General features: G+C 30.7%; 1 protein-coding gene across 2 annotated transcripts in view; it reads right to left on the bottom strand.

The window, feature by feature from the left end:
* Src64B (Tyrosine-protein kinase Src64B) overlaps positions 1-17025 on the bottom strand; it is a 47156-nt gene that overhangs the window by 16585 nt on the left and 13546 nt on the right. The window contains exon 2 of one of the 2 annotated variants that reach the window (XM_088262317.1): positions 4261-4310. The exons of the other annotated variant lie outside the window; for it this stretch is intronic. The gene's annotated coding sequence lies outside the window, so the exon portion shown is untranslated. The remainder of the gene's footprint in view (positions 1-4260; positions 4311-17025) is intronic. 2 annotated transcript variants of the gene reach the window in all.

Here is a 17025-nt window from a genome sequence, read left to right on the forward strand (position 1 = left end):
ATAATTGTAAAATAGTTTATGGTATATTCTTAATTTTTCTCTCTTTTTTGTGTATATATTAGGTTAAAATGGATAAAAACAATAAAAAAATGTATGCAAAAAGAACTCCACCGACAAGACACACGAGGTGGCTTGGTGGGTCTCTGCAAAAAACAAAAAAATATATTTAAAATTGTTTTTTAAATAACCGTATACAATTTATGTTGATAAAAAATATAGAATTGAATAGTTTTTCTTTAAAGTCAAAATAAAAAAACACACAATGTATTTTCTAGCTATCAAGAGATTTTTACAGTTGACTTAGTTACTTGGTTAGCATTGTATTATTAATTTAACATTAGATGCACTCGGATAAAAAGGTTATATGTTTATATTAACGACTGGAATGACCATATAACTCACAGAGCGTTAACTAATATGGACAACAGGTTTTACTCATATCATTGTTGCTGTCGGATAAGTACTTTTATCTCATAGTTAGTGCGACATGGTAGACCTAGGTCATGCGATAGACGTGATCTTCCATATAATTGCTATAGTCATTAGAGTACTCACAATTTACGGAAGAAACTATAATATGATTATAAAGCAAAACTTCATCCAACGAATATAGTAAAATTATCCGTAGAAATGAATTTTTCCGAGGTTGATAGTCAATTTTAAGCATAAAATTTATTAGCTGTAGTTTTTACTTGGCACTTTAGTAGTTAAATAAAGCATCGACAGTGTGTTTATTTATTCAAACGGCACACGTGGCATTTACAAAAATAAAACAGTAAGTGTGTAATATAAAAATAACGAGTATATAAAGAAAGCATTATCGATAAAATTAAGAAACGTGTGTTGAGATGGTTTGGGCATGTGAATCGCATGCGTGAAGAAATAGTAGTAAAACATATTTACGCGACGAATGTGGTTGTTAACAGAAGCAGAAGAAGACCAAGGAAAACTTGGCATGATCAAGTATTTCAATTATGTCAAGTATTTCATTTGTTTAGGTTAGCAGTCGAAATAATTGGCGGTTATGTAGAGGTGAAGATTGATAGCAAAGACAAATTGATGTGGCGTTCTATTATATCTGCCTACCCCTGCGGAGAAGCGGCGTGATGGTTAGTTAGTTAGTTTCAATATGTAATAATGAAATAATAAAAAGTTAAACGAAGTCGAGAGGTAAAGCCTAGAAACAAAAAGAAAGAAAATTCAAGTGTAGGAAAAATGAGTAATTTATTGAATAATAAAAACTAAAACGCCAAAGGAATGTTACATGAAATAATAAGTAGAGGTCTATAGCCGAAATGTTTAACTGAGTGGAAATAATTACTAAATAAAATAAAAGGGCGCTCACCCGGAACCTCGGGATGCGGATGGCGCAGATTGAATGAATTTTCGAATGAGACTAGGAAGATAAATTAATGCCAACTAAGTTCATATTAAGATACATATAATCATATAAAATTCATTCAATCTGCGGATGGCGCAGATTGAATGAATTTTCGAATGAGACTAGGAAGATAAATTAATGCCAACTAAGTTCATATTAAGATACATATAATATTTTAGTTGTTTAGGTTTAGAGATAACTATTATTGCTTGGTATTAATACCTAACTTTGGTGCTAATAGTAGAAAAGACAATCGGATAAAATCAAATTTAGTCAGACAAATAAAATTAATTTGATTTGGATACAACCAAATTATTTTCATTCAAAAAATTATAATTTTGTATATATTATTTGTTTTTATAAAAGAAAATACGTGGAAGCGAAATTCACAGTTTTAGTAGTAAAAAAATCAGATTACTTACCTAATCTACGATGAAAAAACAATACTATAATAGATATTATTGCGACCAATTGATATTTATTAAGTGGGGTACCTACTTGAAAATATATTTAACTCTTTTGATCTGGAAAATCAAGCCAAAATAATCAAGTCATCGAAAAATTTATAATTTTATAATACATACTAGTGGTAGTGGACTGAAAGTATAGTATGAAAAGGGAACAAAATAAACTAAAAAAACGGTCACAAACAGAGAATGTTATTGCATATAGCGTTATTTCCGAAATGAGATAAAATAAATGAACTTGGGTGCTCTGGGTTATTTATTATTTAGAGTCGCCAGAAACAGGCGAACGGGAGCGACAACGCTTCCGAGATGCGAGAAGGGTGCGGGCGGAATAATAAGGAACCTTAAAATGAAATTCTGCTTTGCATAGAAGGATCGTAGGCTGTTGGCAATCACTGTACAGATGACAAAAAATATATATAAGAAATAACTTGTAACGTCTCTACTTTTAAAAGCTTATCTGCGGGTAGGAAAGTAAGGATAGGGAAGGTAAATGTGAAAAACCCATCAAAAACACCCAGACCAATTGTAATAAATCTTTCTTGAATTTATTTTGCGATTGACGGGAATCGGACCCGCGACGCCAGTTTCGCAGTCCATCGTCTACCCAACTACGCCACGGCGCCTGTCATTATTAATTAATATTATTAAAATTCCATATCTGTATTCTGAATCCTCAATATAGACTGAGTTAAACGTTATTTAAATACATACGTAAATAGCGTTCGTTGATTGTAAATTCTGTGAACAAACGGGTTGATTGGCCCCCTAAGATTCTCCCGGCACAGAGTTTTAACGCTCGCTTCCCTGTAGAGTAAGGAGGATCGGTCATAGGAGAGAGAACATCTCACAGTGGCGGTAGCATTACCGAGTACCGACCCACATAGCGGCCACTCGAAGCGTCTCCGTCGCGGCGCCACTTCCCGTCTGACAGTGCGACGCGGTGTGCGCCAGTATTTGTCGACTTCCGTGAAATACTCGCATCTAATTTATAAATCTAATACGGACATCTAACATCTTACCAATAGAAACAAATATAATTCAACCCTTAAAACTCTGTGGTCTATGTGTTAGCATATTTACATTTTTACAAAAATAAACTTTAGATTTAAATTTTGAGATTTTTTTTTTTTTTTACTTTTCCTATATATATTTTTTACATTTATTTATTAGGAGCAGAATACAGTTATCATACATCTTCAAGTACTTTGCTGTTTACATTTATTTTCCAATTAAGAGTATCATTTTATTCCGACCAGTTGAGAGTGCATCCCGTGACTTTTATTATTATTACCTATAGCAATCTATCACCATAGTTATTTTTTTATGATGGTAATATATATTTCCCATTAATAATTAGTCTAAATAGATTCAAAACCGAGTTTTTATAGATAATTTTACAGAAATGTTTTAATAAAACTCTTTAATTTGTATTATTTTTGGACACATTGAATATACTTTCATATGTTCCTTTTTTAAAACATAATTCAATAATATTTGGCTAATTTATATATGCAGAGCGATTTTGAAAAACAAGGTCTCAAAATATTTTTACTATATGTGTTAGTAGAATGAGACGTTTAAGATTTTTCATTTTTATTTTAATATTTATACTTTAACTACTTTATTTTTTAATGTATTTAATAATTTTAAGTAAAAGTGTTTTTTTCCATGAAGCAAATTATTAAAGCAATTTTTTTATTCTTAGATCATTCTGAAAAAAAATTGAATCGTATATTTACAAAATCCGCCAGCCCCCTCCGCAGTAAATTTTGTTCGGTCATTTAAAACAAATATGTATGAATACGAAACTCCCAAGTGTGGAGTTCGTTGTATGGTTGTAATATATAGAAAACAAGCTGTGGATTATCCACTAACAACTACGAGGACCATTTAATCCCGCCCGAAGAGCAACACTCGCAGACTGACGTATTCTTGGCATCAGTTACGAGTGTCAATGTCTAATTGAAACGGGTCAATGACTGAATAGTGGAGAGGTTTATTGATTGCATATTTACCGGTTTGCGGACCGGTCTAAACCTATAATTTGTACCAATTCATGTGCAAAAATAGAGCTCTTTAATAACGAAACGTTATTCATGATCTATAAGAAATTTTATTCAATGAACTAAATATTGGAATCATTATATTATTGGTTTTTATTTACAATGCGATATATCCCTTAATCAGAAATGTAGTTATCCGCCTCACCTTAGGTTTTCAAAACGTTTTTGTACAAATCTACTATTTTTGGAACTCGATTTTATCCAATAAAACTTAGAAACTAGAAATAATCTATTCTCTACAAGCGAAAATAAAAAATAATTTATTCTGTAAAAAATATTCATGTAAGTATGTAGGAAAAACACATTCATAAAATAAAACGTTACTGAACAAATTTAGATACATTACCTTTATGCATCGGAAAATTTCCATTCAAATTTTGTTACGGTGCAGGAATCCTGAAAAAAAGCATTTGAAAATAAGTTTAAATTAATATACCGACAAGTTTAAATTAAATCTATTTTTATAAATATTGGTATAAATCTTGAAAATGTCTATGAATTCTGGGTAATAAATGACAAAAGGGGTTTATCCCAAAAGATAAGCCCGGCACTAAATCAAGGCAGACTATTTGAGATAACCTCTAAGGTGCCAGAATTGAGGTGTAAAGTGGGTTTCACGTAATAAATTACCGAAGTATGGTTTTAAGTACTCAAGTTATATTATGAAGAAAAATCATCGCGGGTTTATTGCTAGATATTCTAAGTTTGGGAAAGCACTTTAGGTATTATTATAATACCTACTAGACGTGTAAAACACGAAACAGGGGTGTATTTATGGATTTGGCGTTTAATTTGTAAAACGTCATTTTAATTTATGTATTGAATATTAAAATCAAACACTGATTTTTAGAGTCCACTAAATTGTATTATATTGTTAAAAACACATAAAAATAAAATTTGTGACAATTGTTTAGCCTTGTTATAGCATTTTCAAACTTAAACACAGGGGTGTTATTACAAACGCGCTAAATGCGTGGTGTAGATAAATTTAACTATATTACTTAATTTAACCTTATTTCTTTACGATGATATTAACTTCCAGACAATACGGATCGACAACATAGTTTAAAACGTCTTTAAGTTGTCGGGAAAATGAATTTAAAGTTATCTACACTACGTACTTTATACTTACACTCTCCTTTTCTAAATTCACCCGGCAAATTAATTATTTATAATGTTCAAAGTAAAGAACTGAAAGTTGGTCTATCAAATGAATCTATTTGATATTATAATTAAAGGAATTTATAAAACAAATAATAATAGCGGAGCTCTCTCCTTCTACGTATTAAAACAAAGACGTAAAATTATTAAAAAAAATTACCACTGGTAAAAGAAAATAATGACACATTGATACATAATAAATAAAAAAAGGTATTTGATACTGTAAATATATAATCAAATCGAACACCTAAATTATAAAGTGAAAGTGCATCAGAAAGTATTATTACTACATAACGTAACATGTCGCTTGGTTCTAATGAGCAACTTATAAATATAACACTTATGTATGAAGCGTGTGTGGTCCTATGTAATCCAATGAATTCGGAAGTGGGGATTATGATTGAATAAGTCAGGGAAGAAACATCGAATACGTGACCTATTTTTCTCTTCAAGCGCGGAAAAGAAACAAAAAGTTGCCAGCAACCTATTTTAAAAAAATACGCGCGATTTCATAAAATACAGTATTTTTTATTAACATAGGTACAAAAAGCCCTACTAAACATACTTTGTTTAAAGGCAAGCTGAATGGGAACAATTTATCAAAGGGTTCTCTGAACTAACCTAAGAAATAAAAGTTGCATACGATATCAGAAAAATATTCTATATTAATAAATAACTCATATTTTTTAATCCGTCTCAATGGTGTAGTGGTTAGCGCGTTTTGCTACAGTGCTGAATGTCCCGGGTTCGATTCCAAGGACTGGTACGTAAAACACGGGACTTATCACATTGTCTTCATATAAATTATTTATGAATTGTTTTTTATAATTCACTTCCCATAATTTCATGGTACATGCATTAATTAACATGTATATAAAACACTAACAAAAATCCCGCATAGACGCTATGGTATTGACAAACAATATAATACTGCTTTGATACGAAGAAATGCCCTATGGACCACTGGGTGTGGATAATGGTTAGTAGTGGAAGAATAAACTAAATGATTATTCTGCTTTATGACAATTATTGTAAACCGTAATTAAATGAAATAAATTGAGTAAAAGAATCGATAGCTGACAAGCTAATCGTTGTATTATTAAACCTATTCAGTGGAATATGTAAAATACGTGATATATTTGCATTAAATTTTCCCACGAATCCGCCTTACTTGTGCACATGAATGGAATGATTGATGCCAGCAAATGTCTGAATATACCTATAGCACATCCAGAGATGAATAGACCGGCTTCAAAAGCATTCATTATAAAATTTTCGGATACATTTTCCGAGCATTTTGAATCTCGTATAAAATAATAACTTCTTGTAAAGCAGATCGCAAAGCAAAGATTCTACTTTTTAAACTAAATCTATCGATTTAAAAAAATAATAAAGTATATACGGTGATTAATGACCAGAAAAAAACGGATTAATGCCACACAGCATTGGACTGTTCAAAAAACGGGTACATGTGTATAGGAAGCGATACTTACTATAAAGTTAATATGTTTGAGAACAAATAGTAAAATATTGTATTTATAGCGTATCGGTTGTGGAATTGTAGGGTTCGGATAAGTTTTTCCCTATCAATAATAATAAAAACATTACAATTCCAATGTGTGTTTAATGTTATTTTAAAAAATCCTCTCCAAGCAAAACACCTTAGTTTCTTTTTTGGAGTGCCTCAACATAACTAAATAAGAAATTTTATAAAGTAGTAATGTATAGTCAATAAATTTAAGTGTAATAATTTTCGTTACAATATTGAAATAAAAAAAATCAAATGACAAAGAACAACTGTAAAGAAAAATATTTACCTTTTTTTTTCAGTAAAAAGTTAAAAATATTTTTTTAGGGAAAAAGAAAAAAACACACCTACATCAGTTACAGGACTAAACGTAACTCAACAAGGTATTATAATGAACTATGTGATAATATGAATATTTGAAAAATAAATCAGATATGTTGGTGGTGTAAAAACAAACACATACTCGTGTGTGTATATCATACATATGTATTTTATCAGTGGGATCAAGGCAATAACACTAGCACTGGTAGTAAGTTAATAACACTCCATATATGTACAGTGTTTGTTAGTCTCCATAGTGTGGTGGTTGTAAGGATCAGTTATGATGCTTCTTGATACTTGTACCCGGGTTCAATTTCCGGTTGAGTATATTTTGTATTTTCAAAAAAATATATCATTGTACCCTGAAGATATTATCAATAACCTAAAATTTTATCATATAGTCTGTTTGTAGTATTACATTACGTACTATTAACATAATTTACAAACAAGACATCGTTGCATCAAAACTCAAGGCTGGAATACCTAATGACGTGTGCATAGAAAATATTTTATGAATAAGTATATCAATATATTGTACGAACTCTAAAAGTTTTACAAGTCAACGTGTATGAAGTCGTATCACTTTCACTTTACACAAAATATATGAAAGCGTCATCCATTAAATATATAATTAACCATGGGTGACACTTAAATTATCTTAACGACTTTTTAAAAACTCTTTACGACAAATGTACGGGTATATGTCAAGGGCGTGCGGTGATTATTTCGAGAAGGGATGGTGACAAAAATACATATGGTACTTCCTGTGTTACCTGTGATGTTTTGTATAATAATAATGTAATGAAATGCCGGAATATAACACTAAACATAATTATATATATATATATATATATATATATATATATATATATATATATATATATATATATATATATATATATATATATATATATATATATATATATATATATATATATATATATATATATATATATATATATATATATATATATATATATATATATATATATATATATATATATATATATATATATATATATATATATATATATATATATATATATATATATATATGTTTATACACAGTACATGCATTTATTTCTGATTATATTTGTCTTCCCGGTCAGTAGACCAAAATACCAAACTCAAAAATCACAAAATATACATTTGGAATATGAAATTTGCTAAATATTTTTTAATTTTTCTAAATACTACGTATCCTGTTATTCTTCTGTGGATATCGCGCAGCGCTGGATGAGATAACGCTGTTGTAATTCATTGATATGATAATAATATCGAAAATAACTATGATTTGGATTATTTCAGCCGTGAATAGTATCAGAAAAAAATATATGAGCCAAATAATTACAATTATTCTAAACTGCTTATACATTCATCACAATGCACAAACATAAAATGATGACATATTGTAAATGGAATTCGATACTTTGGTTACGTCCACACATAGTTAGTAAGAAGGTACACTGGGGATTATTATTATTCTCTACAGTTATTATAATGGATACAATGTATGAAAATATGTAGACGAAAATTCTGTTATATAAGACGAGAGCTAAAAAAGCTTTAAAAAATAATTTGTATTTTATTTTTTAGACATAGCAGTCTTGAGTCTTGACAATATCACTCGACACATTTCAATGATTCACAAAAATAAATGTCCCCAAAATTCTTTTAAAACATTTCAAAGTACATTATAAACTTACTTAAACAGTTAGGTAATGCCGCGAGATGGATCCTATTAAAAGTTAGCAAGTTATTAAGTATAAGCTATAATAAACACATAGGTATCCGGTAAACGACGAGTATAAAAGAACATAACTGGACGATAAAAAGGGTTCCTCGTAGATTTCCTCAGCGGCAGCTATTTGTAGGGCTATTCAGAAAGCTATGAACTAGGGCAGCAGTTTTTCTTCGGCATACACTGCATAAAGTTTCATGATAACTTTCGTTGTTTATGCTGCTTGTTTGCTTTTAGAAGCTTCCGGCCGTCTCATATTTACTTCGCCAACTAAAAAGGTGTTTGCTTTCTTTGGGCCATTATTGTGGTGAAATCGCCGAGTGACGGGGCACAGACAGATTGAGAAAACTTATTTGGGAAAGGTAAATGAGAAAACCTATTTTTGTATGTACCTCGATACAAAGGAGTTTACACAAAAACGGAAAAAGATAATCCTACCAGGCGATATTACATAACGAGGCGAATATAATATTGAAGAGATTTTATACAAAAAATCTTATTCAAAAGAAAGACGTTTTTAAAAGATATTGATTAATTACCTGAAGCGAAAGGACGAACTGGGTGTTGTTTTGATTTATAAGGAGTGAATTTTTTCATTCATTTTAAGGTAAACGTTTTCTCTTTTTGAGAGATAAAATAAAAGGTTAAAGAGGAAAGCGAAGAAAAACGTTATTCAGGGTTCGAAAATGTTGAAAATCAGAATTTCCAAATAGTCAATGAAAAATAATAAATAATAGATGTTGTGGAATTAGAAAAAGTATTAGAGAGATACTAGTATTCAGTTATTTTTGTTAGTATATATATATAAGTGTTATACTCAAAAATAAGTGTACCTATATATAATACTGAATCATAATATGAAACAAAGGAAAGGATTGGTGAAGAATGGCTAAGAATGACTAATGCACCACCAACAGACTACACCGATACGCACCTGCCACGATCGTTGTGGCATGCAGTAAATAATATTTTTTTCTGATAGAATCGAGATTCTAGATTCTAGATGAGATTGAAAAAAAAAAAAAACAGGAATTTGAACTACATACATGACAATATGTTTAAACATGTTTATGGATTACTGGCTCAAGTTAAATTATATCATGTGCCTAGTAAATCAATGACACTGATTCAAGATACGTATGTGTTACTACATACTTAAAACAGTATCAGTAAATGAGTTGAATCAAAGCGCCCTTGAGGTAGTGTTTAACGAAACAATGCTCTGAAAATTATCCGACATTAGTGTCGTTAAATATACATCAGAAAAAAAACAGAAAATGTGTAAAATATATCATAAAATAAATTAATTGTTTATTATTGAATGTACCTATACCATACACATCCCTAACATATTTTGTTCTCAAGTTTCGGCACAGAGACTGGCCGTCAGTTAAGAATGTCTACGCTCATAGGGTAACCATGGTATCAAAATGCGAAAAAATATTAGAATATATTTGTAACATTACTTGAGCATAAATAAAATTTTTGCATACCGGGATAATAAAATGACAAAAAATATTAAAAATAATGTCTCGTTTGAAAAAAAAACGAAGACAACTTTGAATAGAATGATTAAATTTCATCGATTATTCTACTAAAAACGAATCAATGAAAAAGTCTAAGGACAGCGTGTTGTTTTCTTATGTATTCATAACTTATAAGAATTTAATCTGGATTTTTTATTTTAAATTCCTTGTCATAAAAAGCAGAACAGCATTTTGAAAATTTTCACATTAATATATTCATATCATATCTTTATAATATTTTTTGAAATATTCGTATATATAATATTAAAATATTCATAGGGATTAAAATGTTCGCAAAGTTTGAATTAAGGCAGAGAAATAATTGAACCCAATAATTCGATTTATACCTTTTATTATATAAATATATTAAAAACCAATTCAATATACATAAAAAAAAGTGTATTGAATATTAACACAATATTAACTAAGAAACGAAGAAAAAAAAACTACGCATAATAATCCGATGTGCACAACTATCGTATTCGACAAGTAATAATATTTTTTTATTAGTGATATCATCAAATGCATTATTCCTTTCCAGTATTGACCTTGTCTGATAGTTATATTTTATTTAGTTTGATAGCACAAAGGTCTTCATTTTCCCAACTTCGTATCTTCAGACATGGTTACCACATTTTCCTTTAAACAAATAAACAGGCGCACATCTCGGGAGTTGGATATGTAGCGAGAGTTATACGTATTGACATTTTCTTGATATGATCACTAAATGACGTTAACCAACCAACGATGTGATTATTTTGACACATGATTATTTATGCATATTTATAAATATAAACATGCATATTATACAAATTACTTGTTAATAATTAATACAAACAAATAACTATAATTCTAACAGGTAACTCATAATAACTCTAGTTGTCTAGCGGTCGGCGAGTCAAGCTGCTATTTTATTAAACCTTGAAAATCATCAGGACAGAAAAGTGCAAAATAATACAATAAATTGCGCTTTGTGTGAACAGAACAAACATAAATCGGACGAGAAGGCTGTAATGTAACGCAGTAAATTCCACCTTACTGTTCTGTCTGAAGTGACCATAGCACAGAGCACCTAGTTCCTGGACTCCTTTCCCAGCCATCACACGGAACGATAGAACATCGTCGCGCTCTTGATGGGAGGAATTTCCGTTTTTCTATTGCGAAAGTGTTCACTTAACTTCCCATTTAATCGTCACGCGGAACGGCTTTATGTGAACACGCGATCTATTGTCACTCCGCTGCAGAGATACCAGATACTACACGGTATCACTAACTGCAGAATACGACTACAAGAGTCATCTAGAGTCACGCGATGCTGAATTATTATTATGAAATGTGTCTTTTAAATTTCAGGGCTAGATTTTCTCTATTATTGTTAGCTGAAAGTAATTAGTTACAATAACATTTATATATATATATTTTAGAAAACATTAAGTATGAACAAAGTAAGAAGATTTATATTATTTACAGCTACTACGTGAGTTTACAATCTGAGTGGAGGACAATTTTATTATAATTAAGATTAAGAACAAAACACGACTTCTTATTTCAATTGTGATATTTATTCCGGTGATAACCATTGCGGTCAGTAAAGGTCGAATAGCCTATTGAATGAGTATTGAAAATATAATACTTGAATAAGTAAAATATTTTTTTTTAAATTGGAAAAAATATATTTCTGAATCGCCGTTTGTACGAACGAACTGGTATAGAACATACCTTAATTTGATGTTATTATTATTACATTATGTTATTATTACTCGTATAAAATAAACATTAAACTAAAAAAGTTCTTTATTTCAAGAGCTCAAATTTTCTGCACGCATGAAATAGGTTATTTTTAATACTTTCGCTAAAAAATCAATAAGGATTAAGAAGGTTATTGGAGTGGCTTGGTTCTTAGTGTATAAATTCGTAATTATACACTTATTTATCACGAAACCAGAATTGTTAGGTAACGGCATATTTTAACTTATAATCTCTACGCATAAACAACAGCATAGTGTTATATATGACGGTACATAAGTACTTAAATTTAAAAAAAAAAAATTCCATGTGTGTTTGTTTCACTGAATATTGTTCAAATATAAAGTGGATTTTTGTTTGGCAATACTGCACTCAACAAAAATTCGCGTTGGGGAAAACCATCTTAAGTCGTGAATATTTAAGTCGAGCGATTCCAGCCGGGACAAAAATAATCACTGCGGATCGATCGATTGTAGCGGCCCACGTGGTTTGAGGCCCTAGTGAATTCAGGCTGGCAGTCTCCCCTTTATAATACATAAAGATATATATTATTGGGAACTTTTCTCCTAATAAGCACATTAGTATACCATCGGCGACGTCGAGGCAGATATTCAAATATTCTATCGTCTATTCCAAACGCACGCTCTCATAACAGAATGATTATATATTCAAAATATGTCCTAATTAATTTGTTAATATTAATAAATCCCGTGAACCGAACGTTAATTTTCGCAACGTGTACAAATATAATATTGAATATTCTCAAATTCAACATTAAATACAAGCAAAAAGAGCATATTATATAGAGTAAGTGCGGGGTGAATGGAAAACCTATGGGAATATTATTTTTTCGTCATTAGAATTATGATTGATTTTACGAAAACGTCAATAGATCGGTAGACCCGAAGGAAAGTTATCCGAATTTGCACGAACATGAAAACGATATAATGTCGATATAGTAAATCAGTTTTTGAGTCATAAAAAATTCTCATGAAAGGCGTTTAAAATTGTATTTTTGTTATTTCATATCAGGCAAGCCTTTTTTAGTTTAAGTATATTTTTTCATACATTTTCGTATTCAAAGACATTATCCTATTTTCGAGGTCGAGAAGGGAGTGAATATAAATGTCATACGGGGTTAATGAGACGCTATATGAGGTAATAAAATACCGAGGATGAGCAAAAAAACAATATTGATATGCAATTTGTAAATGAACATGGTGAGACAAATCAAGAGTAACCATTTCATTTATTATACACATCTAAAAACATTATTGCTTTATTTTATCTGCAACAAGCTGCGACAGCTACATTACATGTTTTTTTTTTAAATGAAATAATATGGGTATTAGAACTAGGATATTCTAATAAAATTAAATAAATAATCTCCTTTCGCTTCGCATGGCAGGTTAATAAAAGCACAAGTCAATAATGACTTTATTTAATTATACAGATAATCATTTCTTCGCAAAATGAGCAGAGAAAGATAAGATGCTACATTAAAAAATGGAACTACTTGCACAAATAAAACCAGTATTAACGAATTCACCCGTAAATAAGACAACCAGTTTACATTCACCACATTTGGCGATAACGTATTTTAGTACATAATTATTACGTAAAACTTAAATTTCTCCTTATTCAGTCTGATTAAGAACTTATCGAAAAATATTTTGCAAATAAGAAAAAGACGGTAATGAACAATGAATGAAAAAAAATACAATGTTAGTAGGTTACTATTATAATTTATTAATAAATGCTAATTGATTTTTTTATGATTTCTTGTCATATTTATGTACCATATACATACTTCATACTTATGTGATGCGCATACTTTAATAGTTTTATAAATGAAATGAAAAATGTTTATACCAATTTTTTATTTTAAAAAAAGGAGAAAGGTGGAAGTCTGAGCATCCCAGGGCTTACGACCTGGCATTTGACTGGCTTAAGTGATCACTTTATACACTTGTGTAACGTTCACCATTTTGCTCATTATTGAACATTCGTACTGCATTAATTTTTGGAACTTGTAAATATGCAATGCTATTTAATCCCTTTCACATGTTAGTGGCAAAGATAGTAGTAAAAAAACAGATATTTTGTCATCACGTTGAAACGCCTATATTGATATATCAGCCGTAGGGTGAAAAAAAATAATAGTGTTTGATAGAATAAATAAAAATAAAATATTTGTTTAGTCTCTGAAACACTAGTTATGAGGTTGGGAGCAGCATTGAAACATGTAATATTGAAACATGTAATCTAATGTGGCTAACGATTATTCTTAACATAGCGAAAAACAGTCAACATACGCTATCCTGTTTTATCAAGCGTCTTTGATCTATCATTCTGCCATCGATTTTCGCAATTTTTTAGCATATGTATCGCGTGTGTTAGAGATTTTCAGAGATTACAACGATAATTTTTCGTAAAATATTGGTTAGGAATCAAAACAAGCTAAATAAATTACAACTACATACTTACTGTAACAACAACAAAAAACAACTGTCAAAGTGACCATAACATAAGAAAGCATCGAAAAATGAAACAAATTATGGAGTTTATCCAAATATTTACTTACTGTCGTTGTAAATTTCACAAAGCATTTCGGTCGCGTTTATTTTTTAATTTTACTATCAATTATTTATTTGACAGTCACCCAGTGAAAGGATGTTTCTGCTAGTGTCAAGTATTATTTTTATTTACAAACAAAAAAATAATAATAAGGCATACTTATGGGATACAGAGCAACGACAATTTACAAGAAAAATATGATTTTAATTGTATGAAGCTAGGATATAGGGGTTAAGAATCGGTCTAATTTTATGCATGACTTTCGCCATACGGTCAAATTTTAACAGACATTGTGAGTACAGATGCTACTCTCTGTGCCTGCATAAGAGATGTTAAGTTAAACCAACAATATACATATTCGAAATCATTTGAATGAGGGGGTTTCTGAAAGACCCTTAAATTTCAAAGCGAAAGCCTTTTGAATAGGTCAACACAACGAGGACAATGTAAACGTTTCCGTAGATTTGATGTCAAAACGCGACCCGGTAAATTACCAGCTGTGAAGAGTCGAGTGTGAGGGAAGGCTTGTTTGATTACTCCCGAGTAAACAAACTAACACATCACGTTCTGTGCCACCTCTGTCAACTGTGACTCCCTTTATAAAAGTAGAACTCTATGCACGTTTTATCAACTAAAATAAATTAACCTTTCATTTTTACATTTTTGAGATCTTAAAATAAATGAAATCCAAAAATTTTTCAAAAAAATTATCGAGTTATGCATTTCAAAATAAGTGGAACAACATATCTACGGTTTTTTTATATGTTTTTTTTAGTGAATATGTATTCAAAAAAACTGAAAAGTTCTATTGTTCAGTAGCAGTGACCTTTGAGAATTAATGCCAGTCTTCATTATTATTAACTTATTCCCATACAATACTTGGATTACCATCATATGTAGTCGTTTGATGTAGCCGAGATGCAACGAGCCATATATAATTATTCATTCCGACTAAATATTTCCCAGCAAGTCGAAAATTTACGTTTAGATATAGACAAACGTGCTCAAAAGACAGAACTTTAAAAAAAAGGTCAAAATTATTTTTATTTTCTTGCATTTTCAAAGCTCATTGTTGAAACTTATTAGTCATATAGGTAAGTACTGGAAACATTTATCAATAAAATTCAAATGAATTGTAAGTGAACCGGGGACGTTCGTATAGTAATATGTCCAAAGTAAATAGTTTGGATATAAAAACATGCATTTATATTGTAGGCTTTTATTGGGGCGGCATTGTTTCCCGGAAGTTTGTAGGGCCAGGGGCTGGAGGAAGAGGAAAGGAGGGTGGCAGCCCGCAAGGAGCCGCTCCACGCACCGCCATAACTGATCGATATATGAGGGAATTACGTTCCCACAATGGCGCCCCCATAAACTTTCTTCCCCTACACGAAAAGTAATGAAATTCGGAATCGTACTACATTTTGTTCTACTGTTACCGAACAGAGTGGGAAGGTACCCATACACGCTACACACGACACAACACACGCGCACGTGGAGGGCTCTAATCTCTAATGATCGCGTTACTTCGGTACCTTCATACATCATTCTATAGTGAACAAAAGGTGTTACGGCTTTGCACTCGAATAAAGTCTCAACCTTAATTGAATACATCGCTTCCGAGAACAATAGTGACCAACTGCGAAAAAGCAGTTTTGAGATTGAGTTTAAAAGTAAAGTTTAGCAAAGTTTTCAATTCTACATTGTGGATTAACAGTTTAACGAAATTAAAAATTCTTATTCATTATCTTGCTCTTCATAATCACATAATTTTTATTTATTGTGATAGATAACATTGGCATTTAAATCGTTTCTTATACTTCAGGCATGTGCATTTTAAAGTTATATAAAAACAAAAAAAAAAATTTTGAAATTGGTAACAAAATAAAATTTGTCTATTAATCACTATTTGGAGTTAATTTTACCTCCGTGGTAAGGCGTTTTAATATTTTAAAGGAAGCTAAATAAAAATATACGAGAGTTGTTTCCAAAAACATGGGAGCGAAAAATATGAAAAATTTAGTCCCTTACCGCTAATAAAAAATGGGAACTTTGGGAAGCTTTCTAAATTGTATTTGTATTAATTTGGGAAACTTCAATCTTGCGTAAAATACGGCAAGTCGGCACATTTTCAAGATTTTCTTTTTCTTCACAGTTGGCTACATCAACAAATATTGTTCCTTTGTGACTCATACATTACAACTGACAAGAATCACTTGACGCCACAAAGAGTTTTACATCTATAGTACAATACGTACGTACGTATCCAAATAACAACCAATTTGGCCGAAACATGCCGAGTTTGGTCACACTGATCTCACTGGATGATCCATTTCCTTCCTCACTTAGTAGACAAGTGCATTCAAACGAAAATAAATTGAACTTACGTATTGTTACTCCGCCACGATGAAGGTGGTTTTTTTCGCAAACCCTATGGCGTGTGTTCCTCATTTTTCACAATTTAGCGATTTGGCCATTATTGTTCTAGCACGTACTTCAAAAATACTAAATAGC

Source organism: Brachycentrus maculatus, unplaced genomic scaffold (assembly GCF_059751285.1).
Source record: "Brachycentrus maculatus isolate JH-2025_06_01 unplaced genomic scaffold, ASM5975128v1 h1tg000011l, whole genome shotgun sequence".
Lineage (NCBI taxonomy): Eukaryota > Metazoa > Arthropoda > Insecta > Trichoptera > Brachycentridae > Brachycentrus > Brachycentrus maculatus.